Raw genomic sequence first — 20,139 nt, forward strand, 5'->3', positions numbered from 1 at the left:
TCCCTACAAATAGAGGAAACATTGCTTAGAGAAAGTAACTAGGCCGGGCTTTCAATGAAATAGACTTTTTGAATACCTCCATAGGGCTGTGAACATAAAAATTCATGAAATCCCATCTCTGCCTTCTATCTAGGAACTCAGACTCACTCTTAGTAAGAAGACAAACAAGTTCTAGAACCAAATGTTCTTTTCACTCCATTCTGATGCAAATTCAGGAAAAAAAGAGGTAAACTGAAACCCAAGTCAACTATTTCTTAGATAAAAAAACCTGCCTTTAGGGATTCCTGGGTGGCGCAGCGGTTTGGTGCCTGCCTTTGGCCCAGGGCGCAATCCTGGAGACCCAGAATCAAATCCCACGTCGGGCTCCCGGTGCATGGAGCCTGCTTCTCCCTCTGCCTGTGTCTCTGCTTCTCTCTCTCGGTGTGTGTGACTATCATAAATAAATAAAGAAAAAAAAATTTAAAAAAAAAAAAAACAACCCTGCCTTTGCAGGTTTTTTTCACTGGTTAAGGGTACTCTAACTCAATGTGCCCCCCCTAACCTACCTCCCCTCCACAGTAGGAAATCCTGAATAGTGGGAATTTCCTCCTCTGACTGGAGAACTCCTTGCTTTTGTGTAACACTGTACAGTTGACTAAAAATACTTTCACCTGGGCAGCCTGGGTGGCTCAGCGGTTTAGCGCTGCCCTGGAGACCAGGATTGAGGAGACCAGGGTCGAGGAGACCAGAATCGAGTCCCACGTCAGGCTCCCTGCATGGAGCCTGCTTTTCCCTCTGCCTGTGTCTCTGCCTCTCTCTCTCTCTCATGAATAAATAAATAAAATCTTTTAAAAAAAAAACACTTTCACCTACATTAATTTAATCTAACTAACTTAACTCTCCCCAAATCTTGTGAGGTATGAATTAGTAAAATCATTTTAGAGTAAAAGAAATTGAGAAATAGCTAGGAGTGCCATAATCTAGACTAGAACTACATCAATAGCCTAATGCTATTTTAATTACTAGTTTAAAGCCTCCCTACTAAACTACACTAAACCTATGTTAAAATATTTTTGCACTCTCACCTAGATTTCCTTCTATTTTCTCTAAGCCTCTGTGACACACTCTAACTCTCCTATGGGCTCAATACTGAACCCTGTATTTGAGAAATTCCCCCAGGCAATATGTTTATTCAATAATCCATGCAATATAATATAATATCGCCTTTTCAAGTAACGCTGTGACTTTTACATAGGCTAGATCCATAAAGAGAGATGGAGAATGATACTTTGCATTTGTTTAGCAGTCTTTCAAAGTGCTTTCATATATATTATTCAGAGAGGAAGAATGAAATTTGAATTTAAGAGTAGAAAGATGTTAGAGATTCTCAAATCCAGTGTTTCTTAACCTTCTTTGGGTCACTTGCCTATTTGAGAATGTGACAAAAGCTACAGATCTCCTACCCAGAAAGATGTACAAATGAATATATACACACAAGTCTGCATAGTTTCAAAGGGATTCTGAGACTGCCCCAGATTAAGAAGTACTCTAAATTGCAACCCTCAATTTACAAATGAGGAAGCTACTATTTAATCGTGACAACATCCCTACGAGGAGCCAGAGTAAAGATTATGATTCACATTTCCCAGATTTGGAAACAAGGTTCAGTGAGGTTTCAAGACTTGCCCAAAGTCTTACAGCTAGTTAATAATAGGGAGTAGCAGAACCCAGGACTCTGGGTGGCTTAGTTCTTATTCTTCTAGATTATGTCACCTTCCCACTGCACTATGCTGGAACTTCTTTACCACGAGAAAGTCTCTTTCTATAGCTAATAGTTCATTTTACCCTTTATAACCCATATAATTCTTGACCTCCAATTTAAAAAAATTCCAAATTAAAAAAAAAAAAGTTCTCTTCACAATAGTAACTCATTTCTTAGAGATTTCCAAAAGGTTTTAGTCACTGCTAACACATTAAGTATTGATCTAGAAATTAGAATTGTAAACAACTCTGTAATTTCTACATTGGTGATTAATACCAATCTGGTCAACTTCTGCATATAGCAGCAAACATACCTGAATCCAAGCAAAGAACGCAAATATGTTAGCACTTCTCTTGGAAGGGTACAGGAAAGTAGCATTAGCACATTAGAATTACTTCTAGCACACAGAGTGCTTACTAAATATTTGTTGAATGGAGAAATGAATTTATGAATAAATATCGAGTTTTTCAAATACTTTGTTTCTACTTTCAAAAATTATATATAAGCTAAGAATACACTCAAATACAGAACTTTTTGGTTAAGATCTAAGTTACACCCTCAACGGTATACTCAATATTAAACTATACATAAGAACAAATATATTTTTTAAATGTTTACTCATGTTTTATCAAAACAGTCTATGTTATTAAGATAATGGTTCTGGTTGATTTTATTATAACTTATTCATTCTCTTATAATAATAAATATATTTAAAATTCTTTTAGGAAGAAAATATCTCAGATACATATAAAATATTTAGATATGCCAAAGATACTATAACATTTATGATGAATGTTAAATTTTTGCAAGAATATGGTTTATTATTAACATTTAATTTAACTTTACTTGATAGCAGTCTATCCTACTCTCAAGATTTCCATATCTGAGGAGCAGTCTTTATTTGTAAGTCAAAAGCTTCCAGAATATGTACTAAGATGCTAAATATTTTGGTATTTAAGAGAACGAAAGATACTGTGTTTTAGCTTTGCTTATTTATGCTAGCTTTAGTAGACTTTGGATCTGAATTTTTATGTTTCATTATCATAGTTTTTTCATGATAACTGGATAGATTAAGAATTTTCTACAAAACAAATGCTTAATAAGGCAATAAACCTGTTGAAGGAATAAATTAGCAGGCAGGTTATGCTTTTAGGATATCTATACTACAGAAAAAGTATTGTACCCACTCTACCTAGTGATTAGGTTTATATTGCAATGTGACTCATAAGACTCACTGTACTGAATAAAAATTTAGGCAATTAGTGATCTTATTTCTTAGGAAGAACTGCTTGCTATCGTATATTAACACAGATCTCACTCAATTAAAATTGCTCACAGTCAGCAAAAATAATTTCTGCACTGTAATGAAATAATGAAATAATTATATGCAAGGGAGGACTTGTGATCTTTTTAATTATTCTATTCTTCATTTTTAAAAGGGCTATTTGAAAACGTACTCTTATAATTGATTGCTATAAATCAGTCAAACGCATTCTAAGGATCATAAATATTCTAACTTTTAAAAGACAAAGAAATGCTAAATATTCAATGGAATACTTCAATATTCAGAAAATTTAATCTGGGGGGAAAGGATAGCCTGCTCTTTAGAAAATAAAAAAGTAAATTTGTTGTCCCGTGAAAAATGAAATATCTTGAATGTCAGTAACAGAAATGGAATTAACAAGAGTCTTTTTATTGTTTTTTAAGGTCATTAGGCTGTGAATTCTATAATTATGGAAATTGTCAGTCCAGTTCTGTAAGAATGTTTGCTCCCATCCATAAGGTAGTGGAATGTTCAATCAGTCTCTCTCGTGGGAAAGTTAGGTCATAACTGTAAGTGTACCAGCAAAATTGAATTAAGCAAAGAGATTTCATTAGTATTTATAGCCAGAAGGCATCTGTAAAAGTACAGGGCAAAGAAGTTATGTGGAAGTCAAAGGAGAAAAAAAAATGGGTTTCCAGTGACAAAGGCGAATCTGAAAGAGATATAAGTGTATAATGAATAAGAGCTATTGAACGCTACTGCAAAGAGGGAGTTGCAAAGATGTCAAATATTGATTTTCTTGTGTATGCCTTTGGACTACATATGTAATTGTTTGGATTTGCTGTCTTCATGGTACAACAATATTTGTTGTCGAAGGTTAAAAAGCATGATGTGAAATAAACTAAAAACTGAGAAACATGTTGGAGAATTATAATAATCCTCCACTCAGTACCTCATTGAGAGGTTTCTGTATTTTCTTGTAAAAGAATATTTTTAATGAATAAAAATGTTATGTATTTTTCGAACAGAACACAAGATCTTTATTATTAATTATATTAATTGAGAATTATTTGATTGACTTTCAGTCTTATTTTAAATTAAACTAGGTTCTCTACTTCCTTACTTTATTGCATGGATCTTCTTAAACCATATATCTAATTTTGAAAGTAGAGTTAACCACACTTTATTCAGTATGATTATAATTAATCCAGTTAAAGCTAAACTAATAATAAAAATCTGATGTCACCACTTTAAAAGAAATATTTTCTATAGTATTTTCCCTTTCACCACAGAAACTCCAGAAGAGAACTTCTGCAATTTAAAGTCTGTATAAGTATATATATTTAATAACAAATTGCAAACTCAGTCAAATTAATTATCAAGTTAGTACAGTCACTAGATAAGCAAATACTATTTTCTATTGTTTACAGGGGTTATTTTCCCTCTGATTATTCAAGTATGAACAAAGAATGTTAACTAACATGCTCTTTTTAAAAATATGTTCTTTTGAAATAACACTTTTTTAAAATCTGATTTTATTATTTGTTAGGACTTTGACTCGCATTTATGAATATTACCTTATTCTCTTTCCTATTTCAGGAAGTTTAAAAACAGCAAAACTCTCCAGGTGAATTCTATTGCACTTAAAACCACAATGACCACAAACTGAAAAGAGAAAGGGGAAAAAAAAGTATGAGATGTTTTAAGTATTAGAGGCAGACAGGGGTACAAATAAAGGAACAGTATAATATACAGCAGAAGCCTATCATTTTACCAGTGCAGAAAATACTGGCGAGAAAAAACCTGCAGAGAAGACAGTTTCTTCAGCACAAACAACTTTCACATTTTATTTTCAATGTCTCACTTTTAACGCTACTAAATATTTAATAGCAAAGTAAAACAGAGTGACAGCGTTGAATCTATGTGAAACCCAAAATATTTTTTTCGCAGGGCATCGGAAGCATGTAGGACGCAAAGGAGGTAATCCAGCAGTAATGGCAGCTCCTCTCCGAGGTAAATACTTGTCAGGAACAAAACATAATTCAATTGCACTCTTCTTCTCTGAAAAGGTTGCTTGTGGAATATCCATCATAAAGTCATTTCTATTTCTTAAGAGCTATTAGTGCCTGGCCCCTTGGCTTCATTAAGACACTCTTTTTCAATATATTCTTTTATTTTAGACTTCATCCCACTTCTCAGCTGCACAGTGCACATTGCAATTGCCGGGCTACCAAGGGAGCTGTCAGCCACGCCCCCCCAGTGACTGACATGCAAGGACAAGGTAGCAATGGAGAGGAAGGCGGATTTGTTGGGACTAAGTCAGAAACATTTCTTAAACCCTAGAGGTTGAAAGGGAGTTTGGCCAAGCCTCTGAGACAGAGTGCTATATCATTTAGCTGACACTAACATTACCATGCTCCCCATTAGGAGGGCATCAGTCTCCCGGCCCGTTAATCTCACCCAATGTTCTGGTAGAGCTAAAGAAGCTAGAAGTTTTGAGAGTCCCTGCTGCCAGACCTCAATGTTGCCTAAGCAAGCATTAAGAGATTATGGTAATAATAGGTGTGCTTACACCAAATAAAAGGTTTCATTAATCAAGCCATATTGAGATAAACCTGTCACTGGACGGAGGAGACCAGAAATCAAATACTGTGAAAGTTCTGACAGATTGTTAAATAGAAACCCTTTAAAATAGAATTTAATTTACTGTGATATTATAGATATTTATGCATCAATAGGCAAGTGCAGATTGAGTTCAGAGGTCGGCTCTGGTATTTGAAAAATAAAAGCACAGGATGAAACAAAAGGTGACAGTTACCTTTGTCTGAAATTAGGGTTCATTAGACTAAATGGGAAGGTTCTAACTGATTCATGTAGGGAACTGAAGCACAGCATGCGATGTGGTGTGCAATATTGGATAACAGGCAAATCCAATTAAGGGATCTTCACTCTGTTAAAGACTTGTCTACAAACTTAAAAAAAAAAAAAAAAAAAATCCCAGAGCCAGCCCTGGAGCAGTCGCGATTGTCTATGGTGACCCTCTCTCACACCACAGCAGGTAAATATATTACCTTCCCAGCATTATGGTTAGGAGTGTTGGATTTGGAAGTTTGGATTTTGAAGTCAGACCTGAGTTCAAATCACAGCTCTGCTACTTACTAGCTGTGTAACTTTTAGCAAATGACCATCTTTTAGCCTCAATATCCTAATCAGTAAAACAGATACTACCAGCAGCCACCTCATATGGCTATTGTGAGTACCAAAATCAGGTTTGCAAAGCACTTAGTACAATGGCTAGTAGTGTGCAACAAACCATAGTTATTAATCCTTCCATTTCCTTCTCTTTTCTTTCTCTCCCACTTCATTTCTTCCAGTCTCTTTCTTTTTATCTTTTGCCCCCTCTTCCCTTTTTCTTGTATCCCCACCTGGCCCCTAGCATCCACCATAGGCACCAGCAGCACCTCCAGGCATTGAGCAGCCTCTGAATCAAAGAACCTGCTGAATTCTGGTTTGTGAGCAGAGCTCAAAAATAGAGACCACCTTACCCATATATGAAAGATAATAGGAAGGCAGCATACAATATTGTTACTCTTTTTCTAGACACTCCCAAGTGTCTAGAAAGCAGCCAAGACAGATTCAAAATGCTACAAAGTGTCTTGTACCCCTTTGAGAAAGTCCTTTGTCATCCCTTAATTCCCAAACTGGGTTAAGTACACCTCCTCTACATCTGCCTGTTTCCTGAGAATCCTGTATCAGGGATCCCTGGGTGGCGCAGCAGTTTAGTGCCTGCCTTTGGCCCAGGGCGCGATCCTGGAGACCCGGGATCAAATCCCACATCGGGCTCCTGGTGCATGGAGCCTGCTTCTCCCTCGGCCTGTGTCTCTGCCTCTCTCTCTGTGTGACTATCATAAATAAATACTTTAAAAAAAAAAAAAAGAATCCTGTATCAGAACTCTTCCCACACTATTGAAATTATCTTCCCTACCACTAACCTATAAGCTATTCATAAGCCAAGGTATTTTATTATTTATCTTTGTATCCTCTTGCCAGCAGTGGTGTTCTTGACAAATGTTTGCTGAATTGATAAAAAAAAATTCACATTGAGGCCAGAGTTAAATCATCCACTGAAATCCCCTCCACATTTATTAATTGAAAGTGGCATAATTGACCTGCATGTAAAGATAAAATGACTCAGACCACTTGAAATAATTTAATATTCAAACAAGAGCTGAGGTGCCTGGGTGTCTCAGTCAGTTAAACACCCAACTCTTGATTTTACCTCAGGTCATGATCTCAGCGTTGTGAGATCAAGTCCCGCACGGGGCTCCATGCTCAGCGTGGAGTCTACTTAAGATCCTCTTCCTTTGGGATGCCTGGGTGGTTCAGCGGTTGAGTGCCTGCCTTCAGCCCAGGGCGTGATCCCGGAATCCCGGGATCGAGTCTTACATCGGGCTCCCTGAATGGAGCCTGCTTCTCTCTCTCTGCCTATGTTTCTGCCCCCCCCCCCTCTCTCTGTATCTCTCATGAATAAATAAATAAAATCTTAAAAAAAAAAAAAGATCCTCTTCCTTTGCTCCTCCCCCTCATCTTTCTCTTTCTCTCTCACTCTCTTAAATAAGATCTTAGAAACAACAACAAAGAGCTCTCAGAAAACTTCTCTTTAAATGAAAGTGTCCTCAAATCATAAGTCTCTTGTTTGGATTTATTGGTCTCACTTTGGACTTAGTCTTTACCTGTATTTTAACAGAACCATAGTTCAAAGAGAAATGGAAAAAAAAAAAAAGTATGTTTCAATTTTTAGCCTCCACCACTCCTCCAACATAAATCATTTGACCTTTCTATTCCTGTTTCCTATTTCATAAAATGAAAATACTGATGTAGGCCACATACAGATACAGTGTTTGTTTCCAAGGGTCAAATCTCATAGTAAAAACATCTACATTTATTTTTATTATAATTGTTTTTAAATTGAGAATGTTCAACTTTTGTGAGTTGTATAGTTATTTACTGCTGTGTAATGTATCATCCCCCAAATTTAGCATCTCAAAACAGCAAGTATTTATTATCTTACAGTTTTGGGGTTCAGGAATCTTGAGTGTGACTAAGCTAAGGGGCTCTGGTGCAGGATCTCTCATACAGCCCAACAGTGCTGCAGCCACCTGAAACTTAACCAGAACTAAAGGACTCGTTTCCAAGATGGTTCACTCACAGGTCTATTAGCAGAAAGCTGGTTTTCCTCCCTGGTTGTTGGCAGAAGGCAAAAACATCTGTTCCATTCTATGTGGTCTTCTCATAGAGCTGAGTATCTCATAAGCTCGCAGCTGCCTTCCCCAGAGGGAAGGATGCAAGAGAGTACAAGGCAGAAAGAAGCCACAATGTCTTCTATGAGGTAACCTCAGAAGTGACATACCGTTATTTCTATCATATCCTATTGGTCACACAAACCAATGCTGATATAATGTTGGGAGGGGACTATATAAGGCCATGATTACTAGGAGGCAAGGGATCATTGGGGACCATGTTGGAGCCTAGCTACCACACCAATAAACAGTAATATCCATGCCAATGGAGCAGAGAAGAAATGATTCTTGGTTAGGGGGGTGGAAAGCCAGAGTCAAAATGACTTCCTCAGTACTGAGATTAAAGTGTACTAAGTCAGTTCAAATAACAACTAAGTAGATGAACTTGGGGTTCTGACTCCTTATTCCTATCATTTTTATATACATAACTCTTCATTGTATCACTTACTCCCTGAATTCATCAAAAGCAAATTTACCTTCCCCCACTCTACCTGTAACTGTAACACTTGGTGTTAGGGAAAAATCATATTTCTCCTAAGCAACAGACAACATCAACAAACAAGACATAAAATAAACCCACACCTATGAATCTAGGAGCTAAAAGACACAGACTGAATATTCAGTAGACAGCACTTAATTTTATTATACTAGTTCTTTCCAACATCTCAGCTGGTTGCACAAGGATCATATGCAATTAGACTCTCTGATTCTCAGCTGAAATGTATGAAAGTCTGAATCCCAGTGGATTTGACAAATCCTTTTCCATCAAATGATAACTCCCCACCAAAAGATAATTTTCCCAATATCCTACTTCAAAGTGAAAAAGAAAACTAGGAATTGAGGGGCACCTAGCAGCTCAGTCAATAGAGCATGCCACTCTTGATCTTGCTTGGGGTTGTAAATTTGAACTCTGTGCTGGATATAGAGATTACTTAAAAACAAAATCTTTTAAAAAATCTTTAATAAAGAAATTTGGGACGCCTGGATGGCTCAGTGGTTTAGCCCCTGCCTTTGACCCAGGGCGTGATTCTGGAGTCCTGCATTTGGCTCCCTGCATGGAGCCTGCTTCTCCCTCTGCCGGTGTCTCTGCGTCTTTCTCTCTCTGGGTCTCTCATGAATAAATAAAAATAAAATTTAAAGAAAAAAGATAAATGTTGTCCTTTAACAAAATTTTAAAAATTATTTTAAAAAATTTAAAAAGGAAATTGGAAATTGTGATGTGAGTTCTAGCCTGGGCTATCATTAACTTGCTGTATGATTCCTGGCATATCACATCTCTGCTCTTCAACTTTAAAGAGGCAGGATTGGATCAAAAGAACTTTCTGGGACAAAATTAATCCCATAATCCTAATTCATCTGTGCTTTCAGATAAACCCAGCTTTCTTATCCTTATCTACTGTCATTTGTGACCCTCATTGCATTGATTTCTCACTATATTCTGTCAGAAAGCAATAGGACAATGGCTATATTTGAACTTATATTAGGCTTCTGTCTACTGCCACCCCCTTTTTTGCAAAAATACTGCTGGAAAATACCCTGTAATATTCACTGAGGGAAGCTCAGCAGAAATGAAAATATTCAGCCAGTAAGGTAAAACTATTCTGTGACCAATGGAACCAAATTGGAGATAAATTTAGGTACACAGATATAAAAACCAATTTTTAAAAAATGGTTTTAACAAAAAATGATTGCTTGTAGACAGAGACAGGAAGATGTCTTTCCCCAAAGGATTCACTCTTCACAAAGTTTGGCAGCATGATGAAAGGCAGAGAAGTATGATTCTATGGCAGTAGAGGAAATGATACTCTCATCAGCTGGCAACCAATTTTCCTCAGAGGAGGTACAGACACAGTTAAGTCAGGCCAAAAGTTATGAATGTCCCTGAATTCCCACGGGAAAAGACTGTGGTGCAAAGAAAGGAGTTTCATATATTGAGCCTAGACAAGCCTGAACAAGAAAGGGAAGCCTTTTAGCAATTTCCTGACAAAGAAAAAAAGGAAGAAAAGTAAGAAAATGAGGGAAAGAAATAAAGGTAAAGAAGAGAAAGGGCACAGGAAGAAAACAATAGGAAAATACAAAAATGAAAGAGAGGGAAAAAATTGTCCAGGACTAAAAACTTATTGAGGAAGTCCTGGTAGTCTTGTTCAATAAGGTACCCCTACCACCTACCTGAGTGCCTGTTATAGAACAAGTGTTTAGTATATATTGAATGAACTAAAGAATGGAGATTTAAAAAATAAACAAAAAACAAATTTGAAAAAGGTAGGATATTCATTTGCTTCTAGCTGAGTACTAACTGCAGACAAAAATCTCACAACCGAACAATAGAAGGAGAGAAGGTAGATGGATCCATACAAATCTATTACCTCTCTGGAAAAACGAAAAGAAAACACATGTTCTACTGCTACACATCTTGTCACTCTTTCGAGTTTTCTTCTATATATTAATAATCTGTATCAGTTACAACCTTATAAATATTTTCGGATCATGGTAAAAAAGAAAACCACTAACAGTTTTATTTACATACCAGTTCAATAATGTTTTTATGTTCCTTAAAAAAAAAAAAAGAATAGTACTTTATTTGGACATAGAAACCACATAGTCATTCTTTGTCATTTCTGAGAATTCTACAATATTTCAGTACTAAAATAAAATTGTTGGGGTGCCTGGGTGGCTCAGTTGGTTAAGCATCTCCTTCAGCTCAAGTCATGATCCCAGGGTCCTGAGTTCGAGTCCAGAATCGGGCTCCCTGCTCAGCAGGGGTGTCTGCTTCTCCCTCTCCCTCTGCTAGCCCCCTTACTCATGCATGCTCATCCCTTGGCTCCCAGTCAAATAAATAAATAAAATCTAAAATAAAATTAAAAATTGTCAGGAAAAAGCAATTAATTTAAAAAGCAGCACTTAAAGGTCTTCTAGGATTGTAATCCTTCTTAAAAAAAAAAAAGAAGATTTATTTATTTATTCATGAGAGACACAGAGAGAGAGAGGCAGAGACACATGCAGAGAAAGAGCAGGGTCCCCACAGGGAGCCCGATGTGACTCCATCCCGAATTCCAGGATCACACCCTGAGCCAAAGGCTCAACTGCTGAACCACCCAGGCGTCCCTAGGATTTTAATCCTTCTGCAGAATAAATTACTTTTTATAAATTTGGTTGTTTGGGTTAAACAGTGACACAAGATCAAACTGCATTCAGTTCACTCAGCTCATACAGCCCAGTTCATTCCCCTTCTACAGATAATTTTAGATCTTGGTCTAACACAACTATCCCTTTAGGACCAGTAGGATTGCCATAGTAATTGCTCAGTGACCACAGTTGTTGTAACTTTGACACAGGAATGACCACAGTTCTAGGTCAGCTTTCACTTCACCAAGAAATGAAGACACATTAACAAAAGTAGGACTACACACACAGAGACTGAATCACAAACACAATGTCTATTACAGAAAAGAAGCAAAAAGAACAGCGTACACTTCAATTTCACATAAAAACTCAGGTCAAAAATACTGTTATTTTTTTTTCCTTCATCATTCACTTTTTTAAGAACATGCAAGAGATCACTTCCACAGTGTTTTAATCAGATAAGCCTTTGTTTAAATGAATTATACTTCTAAGTAGAAATAATCGAGCCAGATAGCCTGTTAATCCAAATCATATCTTCTGGTAAATATATATTTTCGAAAAGACTGAGACATTATATGTTTCTTAATAAAGTGAATTTCAGGGGTTCCTAGGTGGCTCAGACAGTCAAGTGTCTGCCTTTGGCTCAGGTCATGATATTGGGGTCCTGGGATCCAGCCATGGGGCTCCCTGCTCAGCGTGGAGTCTACTTCTCCCTCTTCCTCTGCTCCTTCCCCCTACCCCATCTCTCATGAATAAGTAAATAAATAAAATCTTTTTTAAAAAGTGTTAAAAATAAATAAATGAATTTCAAATTATCTAATTTTATGTCAACTTAAAATGTGATTATTTTTGATAGAGAAACTTATCAACATGTTTATAAAATAAGGTACATTATAAGGAATTGAATTGAAATTTATCTGTAAAATGAAAAAAAAAAGACATTTCACTTAAATCAGGCATCAAATATCTTTACTGTTCCATCCTTCTCCCACTCTAAGTAGGGCAGGATCAAAATGAGATGAGACACCTAAGGATATAAAATACAAGACAGAATATACTCAAGTGATAAGTTTTGTGTGTTCACATCTTATCAAAAAGGGAGCTAACTTTTTTTTTTAAGATTTTATTGGGGGGATCCCTGGGTGGCGCAGCGGTTTAGTGCCTGCCTCTGGCCCAGGGCGCGATCCTGGAGACCCGGGATCGAGTCCCACGTCGGGCTCCCGGTGCATGGAGCCTGCTTCTCCCTCTGCCTATGTCTCTGCCTCTCTCTCTCTCTCTCTCTCTGTGACTATCATAAATAAATAAATATAAAAAAAAAGAAAAAAGAAAAAAAAGATTTTACTGGGGATCCCTGGGTGGCTCAGTGGTTTAGCGCCCGCCTTTGGCCCAGGGCGCAATCCTGGAATCCCAGGATGGAGTCCCGCGTGGGGCTCCCAGCATGGAGCCTGCTTCCCCCTCCTCCTGTGTCTCTGCTTCTCTCTCTCTCTCATAAATAAATAAACAAATCTTTAAAAAATAAATAAATAAAGATTTTATTTATTTATTCATGAGAGACACAGAGAGAGAGGCAGAGATAGAAGCAGGCTCCACGCAGGGAGCCCCACGCGGGACTCGATCCCAGGATTCCAGGATCACATTCTGAGCCAAAGGCAGACACTCAACCGCTGAAACACCCAGGTGTCCCGGGAGCTAACTTTAAAATAGGCCAACATTATACCCTAAAAAGAGGTCAAAATATTAATTTTTAAATTTATTTAAGTAATTTCCTTATGCAGGTTTGGGTTCCCATCTAGAGTTTGCCAATCAGCATTAACTAATAATTATAACTCAGGCACCTGACTAGCTCAGTAGACGGAGCACATGGCTCTTAATTTCTGGGTCATGAGTTCAAGCCTGGGGTTACATATCAGGCACTATGCTAACCACTTTTTTTTTTTTAATTTATGATAGTCACACACACACAGAGAGAGAGGCAGAGACATAGGCACAGGGAGAAGCAGGCTCCATGCACTGGGAGCCCGATGTGGGACTCGATCCCGGGTCTCCAGGATCACACCCTGGGCCAAAGGTAGCGCTAAACCGCTGAGCCACCTGGGCTGCCCAGTACATCCACTTTGGAAACAGTTTGGCAGTCCTTCAGAAAGTTGAACATAGTTACAATACAACTCAGCTATAAATCCTAGGTATATTTATAAGAGAATTGAAAACATATATCCACACAAAAACTTGTACATGAATATTAATAGCAGAATTATTCATCATAGCCAAAAATTAGAAACAACTCAAATGCCCAACAACTGATAAATGAACAAAATGTGATATAGCATTTTCTGGGAATATTATTTGTCTACAAAAATGTGAAGTTCTAATACATGTTACAACATGGATGAACTTTGGAAACATTATGCAGTGAAAGAAGCCAGACACAAGGGCATCTGGGTGGCTCAGTCAGCTAAGTATCTGACTTGATTTTGGCTCAGGTCATGATCCCAGGATCATGGGATCGAGACCATTGTGGGGCTCCATGCTGAGCATAGAGCCTGCTTAAGGTTCTCTCTCTACCTCTGCCCCTTCCTGCAACACATGTACTCTCTCTTTCATTCTCTCTCAAAAAAAAAAAAAAAAGGCAGACACAAAATGCTACATATTCTATGTTTAAGGATATGCCAGAATGCGGAGAAAATCAATCAACCAAAACCAAGCCAGAATTAACATAGATGTTAGGTTTATTAGATAATGACATTAAGAGTTATTATAATCTGCATTTTATATATTCAAAAGGCTAAAGGAAATGTTAAATATGTTGAGTAAAGACATTAAAGAATATTGAGGCCATGACCAGAGCATGGCCTGAGCCACCCAGGTGCCCATACTAGCTGAAATTAACAGCAAGTTAGGCATTGTTGAAAAAAAAAATGAATCTGAAGACATAACGTTGGAAAATAAACACAAATTGGGGTCCCTGGGTGGCTCAGTTAAGCTCTGCCTTTGGCTCAGTTCATGATCCTGGGGTTCTGGGATTGAGTCCTGCATTGGGCTTCCCACTCAGCAGGGAGTCTGCTTCTCCCTCCCCCTCTTCCCCTGCTTGTGTTCTCTTTCTCTCTCTCTCAAATAAATAAATAAAAATCTTTAAAAAAGAAAAGAAACACATAGAAAAAATACTTAAAAAGGGATGCCTGGGTGGCTCAGCAGTTGGGTATCTGCCTTCGACTACAGGATCAAGTCCCACATCAGGCTCTCCACAGGGGGCCTGCTTCTCCCTCTGCCTGTGTCTCTGCCTTTCTGTGTCTCTCATGAATAAATAAAATATTTTTAAAAAGATAAAAGAAAAAATACTCAAAAGGAAAAAGAAAGTAAGAATATAATATAATATCAATATGCTATGTAACAGCTTCAAGTGATTAGCATACCTATAACTAGGATTCCCAAAAAAGGAAGGGATAAACAGAAGAAAAAATATTTGGAGAAATAGTGTCTAAAATTTTTCAAAATTTGATGAAAACTATAAACCTATAGATTCAAGAGGCACTTGGGTGCCTTAGTCAATTAAGCATCCAACTTTTGCTTTTAGTTTAGATCTTGATCTCAGGGTCTTGAGTTCAAGCTCTGAGCTGGGCATGGAGCCTACTTAATAAACAAACAAACCTACATATTCAAGAATTTCACAAACCCCAAGTATCTAAAAACAAACTACGCCAAGACACAGTTTAATAAATTACTTAAACTTATTAATAAACAGAAAATCTTAAAAGCAGCTATGAAAAAAGTCACATTACTTAGAAAGAATGAAGATAAAAATTACAGCACCCTTCTAATCAGGACAAATGCAAGCAAGAAGTCAGTAGAACAATATCTAAAAAGTACTGAAAGAATAAAATTGCCCAATTATAATTCTATATCCAGGGAAAATATCTTTCAGAATAAAGGAAGAAGGTGCCTGGGTGGCTCAGTCTGTTAAGCATCTGCCTTTGACTTAGGTCATGATCCCAGGGTCCTGGCATCCAGTGCTGCATTGGGCTCCCTGCTCAGCAGGGAGTTTGCTTCTTCCTCCACCCCTACTCAGGGCTGGTGCTCTCTCTGTCTCAAATAAATAAAATCTTACAAAAAAAAAAAATCTCTCCCTGCCCCACCCCTCTCCTTGTACACTCTCTAAAATTTAATAGAAAAATATCTTAAAGAAAGAAAGATATTCATAATACGCAAAAGATGGGGAAAAAATCAAATTTCCACCAGTGGATGAATGGATAAACAAAATGTAGTATATCTATACAATGGAATTTTATTCTGCGTACAAAAAAGAATGAAGTACTAATACATGCTACAAAAAGGTAAACCTTGAAAATATTATGCTAAGTGAAAAAAGGTACAAAAGACTATATACTACACACAATTCCACTCATATGAAAGTCTAAAACAAGGAAATTTATAGAGACAGAAAGTAATCTGTGCTTACTTAGGGCTTGGGAATGGGAGAGATAGGGGATGGAGTAATAGCTAAGGAATATTGTTTCTTCCTCAGGTGATTAAAATATTCTAAAACTGACTGTAGTAATAGTTGCACATAACTGTGAACATCCTAAAAACAGCTGAATTGTACACATTATGTAAGTGAATTGTATTGATGTGAATTATATCTCAATAAAGCTATTTTTTAAAAATCAAGATGAAATAAAGACTTTTCTAAACATACAAAAGCTGAACGAATTCATTGCCAGCAAACTTGCACTACAAGAAGTATTAAGAAATGTATTTTAGGGGCAGCCTGGGTGGCTCAGCGGTTTAGCACTGCCTTCAGCCCAGGGCGTGACCCTGGAGACCCCAGATCCGATGGAGTCCTGCATCGGACTCCCTGCATGGAGCCTGCTTCGGCCTCTGTCTCTGCCTCTCATGAATAAATAAATAAATGTTTTTAAATGTGTTTTAGGGGCCTCTGGATGGCTTAGTCGGTTGAGCATCTGACTTCAACCAGGATCATGATCTCCAGGTCCTGGGGTTGAGCCCTGCGTTAGCCTCTGCACTCAGCTGGGAGCTGCTTGTCCTTCTCCCCCAGCCCCCCACCTTCTGCACACTCTCTCAAATAAATAAAATCTTTTTTTATTTTTTTTAAGATTTTATTTATCTAAAAAAAAAAGATTTTATTTATCTATTCGTGAGAGACACAGAAAGAGAGAGGCAGAGACATAGGCAGAGGGAGAAGCAGACTCCATGCATGGAGCCTGATGCAGGCCTCAATTCCGGAACTCCAGAATTATGCCCTGAGCGGAAGTCAGTTACCGGAGAGCCACCCAGGCGTCCCTAAATAAAATCTATTAAAAAAAAAAAAAAAAAAGGAATGTCTTTTAGGGAGAAGGAAAATGATACCAGATAAAAAATATGGGCCTACTCAAAAAAGTAAAGAGCAGCAGAAATGGTAACTATATGAGTAAATATATGAGTTTTTGTCTTATTTAAATCTCATTAAAATATAAACAAAAATAATAACAGATAACAGTGTGGTATGAGATATGTATTTCGTAAAAGTAAAACACAACACAGTATAACAACAACACAAAGGCTGAGAAGAGAGAAGCCGAAATATACTATAATAAGGTGCTTAAATTGTATATGTAGTAAAATGTCACTTGAATGTAAAGTGTGATAAAGATGAATAGTATAAACTTTAAATCAAATACGAAAATAACAAAAAAGAGTTATAACTAATAGCCAACAAAGCATATACAACTGAATCATAAAAAGTACTCAACCCAAAAGAAGAAAAGGGCTGGTTGGCTGGCTCAGTCAGTAGAGCATGCAACTCTTTCTTTTTTTTTTTTTTTTTTTTAAGATTTTATTTATTTACTCAGGAGAGACACAGAGAGGTAGAGACATAAGCAGAGGGGAAAAGCAGGCTCCTTGCAGGGAGCCTGATGTTAGACTTGATCCCAGGACCTCAGGATCATGACCTGAGCCAAAGGCAGATGCTCAACCACTGAGCCACCCAAATGCCCAAGTATGGAACTCTTAATTTCAGGGTCATGAGTTCAAGCCCAACCTTGGATATACATCCTACTTTAAAAAAAAAATAAATTTTAATTTTAAAAAAGAATTCAAAAAAGAGGGAAAGGGCGAACAAAGAAAGGTTGCACAAATGGGAAATGGCAAATTGAAACCTAACAATTATCAATAATCACATTAAACTGGAACATTGAACCAAAACAACAACAATACCAGGTATTATATTACAAAGCAAATTCTAAAAAATATCCAGGAATCTGAAGCTTCTGAGATGAAGAAACTGAAATTTCAGAGAGTTTAAGTAATTCTCCCCAGAACATAAAATTAGTAGGTAGTGCACAGTTAACTGTTAACTCCATGACTGGTCTTTAATAATAACCATGAACAATTATCTAATAATTATACCACCTCTATTAAAAGTTTAAATTAAAATTTAAAAAATTGGGACATCTGGGTGGTTCAGCAGTTGAGCGTCTGCCTTTGGCTGGGATGTGATCCCAGAATCCCAGGATCGAGTCCCACATTGGGCTTCCTGCATGGAGCCTGCTTCTCCCTCTGCCTATGTCTCTGCCTCTCTCTGTGTGTGTCTCTCATGAATAAATAAACAAAATATTTAAAAAATAATAAAAATTTTTAAATTTTTAAAATTTATTCCCTGTAATAGTTATTCCTTCTATATTGTATCTGATACTCAACCTCTCTATGTAGACATTCCTAGGAATAGAGCATTCTACTTCACTAGGAAGCTGTAATTTGAAATAAGGGTAATTTTATTGGGCTGTGTAAGCATGCAAGACAGAGAAAATCACATGGACGAGAAAAAGAGCAAATGGGGCACCTGGGTGGCTCAGTCGAGTTGAGCATCTGCCTTAGGCTCACATCATGATCCCAGGGTCCTGAGATCAAGCCCCATATCAGCTTCCAGACTCAGTGAGGAGTCTGCTTCTCCCTCTCCCTCTGCATCCCCAACCCCTGCTCATGTATTTGCACTCTCTGCTCTCTCTCTCAATAAATAAATAAGATTTTTTTTTAAGACTTTCTTTATTCATGAGAGACACAGAGCACGAGAGAGAGAGAGAGAGAGAGAGAGAGAGGCAGAGACACAGGCAGAGGGAGAAGCAGGCTCCATGCAGGGAGCCAGATGCGGAACTCGATCCCGGGTCTCCAGGATCACAACCTGGGCTGAAGGCAGGCGGCACCAGGCACCAAACCACTGAGCCACCGGGGCTTCCCAGATCTTTTTTTTTAAAAGAAAAAAGGGGGGAAAAGAAGAAAAGGTCAAAGAAGCAGGATTATGGGAAGGTAGGTTGAGGCCATGTTAATAGTAGTTTATTCATAGGAAAGAAGTGGAACATAAATAAATAAATGAATAAATAAAAAAGGGAAAGAAGTGGAACACAGAAGATTATTAGGGAGGTGACATATTTTAGAAAGAATAATATGATTGGCAAAAGAAATATCCTTTTTGATCCTTTCAAAATACTGCTACAAACTACATCATTGTATCTAAATTGTCTTTCAACAATTTTGAGATGAGTATCTCAAAAACTAGCATGACAGCTTAGAGGTAAGTATACACGATACCACACCCCACTCTCGTGTTTATATTGATATAAGTATTTCCATCAGATGCTCTATTTGGCCTCAGAATCTTTCTCAACACAACTCTCCTAGGAGCTATGATTAACTGACCCAACTTTTTGCAGGCCCTGGCAATGTAAAAGAGAATGAGATTTGGATTTAGATATACAGCACCAGTTCTATTACCTAGTTAGCTACGTGATTGTAAACAAGATACTTGGTATCCCTAAGCATTGGTATAAGATAGCCCTGATGACATTAACCTTACAGGATCACACAAAATAATGTAATCAGTACCTAGCCTCAGTAGGTATTTAATGTTTATCTTCCTTTTTTCCATATAGCTATTCAAACTAGTATATAGAATGGGTCTAGCAGTATTATATTATCTTCAATAACTATAAATAAACCCCAATTTATTTTTTTTAAGATTTTATTCATTTGGGGACACCTGGGTGGCTCAGCGGTTGAGCATCTGCCTTTGGCTCAGGGTGTGATCCTGGGGTCCCGGGACTGAGTCCCACATTGGGATTCCTGCATGGAACCTGCTTCTCCCTCTGCCTATGTCTCTGCCTCTCTTTCTCTGTGTCTCTCATGAGTAAATAAATAAAATCTTATTTTTTAAAATTATTAAATTTAAATTAAATCCCAGGGCCCCAGAATCACGACCTCAGCCAAAGGCAGATGCTCAACCATTGAGCCACCCAGGCATCCCAATAAACCCCAATTTAAAGAATAAATGGATGCAGATATCTCAGGAAGACAGTATGCAAACTGGGTATCTCCTTCAAATCTGCTCAGATGTCACCACCTTTCAGGTTTACCCTGACAACTATTTAAAAGTGTACCAATTGTCCCACTCCTAGCACTCCTGGTCCCTTTCCCTTGTTCCTCCTTTTGTTTTGTTTTGCCTTAAACATTTATTGCCTTCTAAGGTAATATACAAAATTGTTACCTCTTTTATTGCCTTGATAGAAAGTAATCTCCATTAAAATAATCATCTTTATCTGTTTCACTAATATACCCCCAGCACCTAAAACAGTGCCTGGTTTATGAAAAGTACTCTATAAAGATTTTTCAATTATTTATCTGAAAGAGTAATACACACTTAAGATGAGGTTTATCATTAACAAGAA

The 20,139-nt window shown here is 37.4% G+C and overlaps 1 long non-coding RNA gene across 1 annotated transcript in view; it reads left to right on the top strand.

Moving 5' to 3' along the window:
* Positions 1-202: 202 nt before the first annotated feature.
* LOC140624826 (uncharacterized) overlaps positions 203-20,139 on the top strand; it is a 32,049-nt gene continuing 12,112 nt past the window's right edge. Inside the window, exons 1-2 of the long non-coding RNA XR_012024261.1 lie at positions 203-226; positions 4,956-5,018. This is a non-coding gene — a long non-coding RNA (uncharacterized lncRNA). The remainder of the gene's footprint in view (positions 227-4,955; positions 5,019-20,139) is intronic.

Source organism: Canis lupus, chromosome 3 (assembly GCF_048164855.1).
Source record: "Canis lupus baileyi chromosome 3, mCanLup2.hap1, whole genome shotgun sequence".
NCBI lineage: Eukaryota > Metazoa > Chordata > Mammalia > Carnivora > Canidae > Canis > Canis lupus.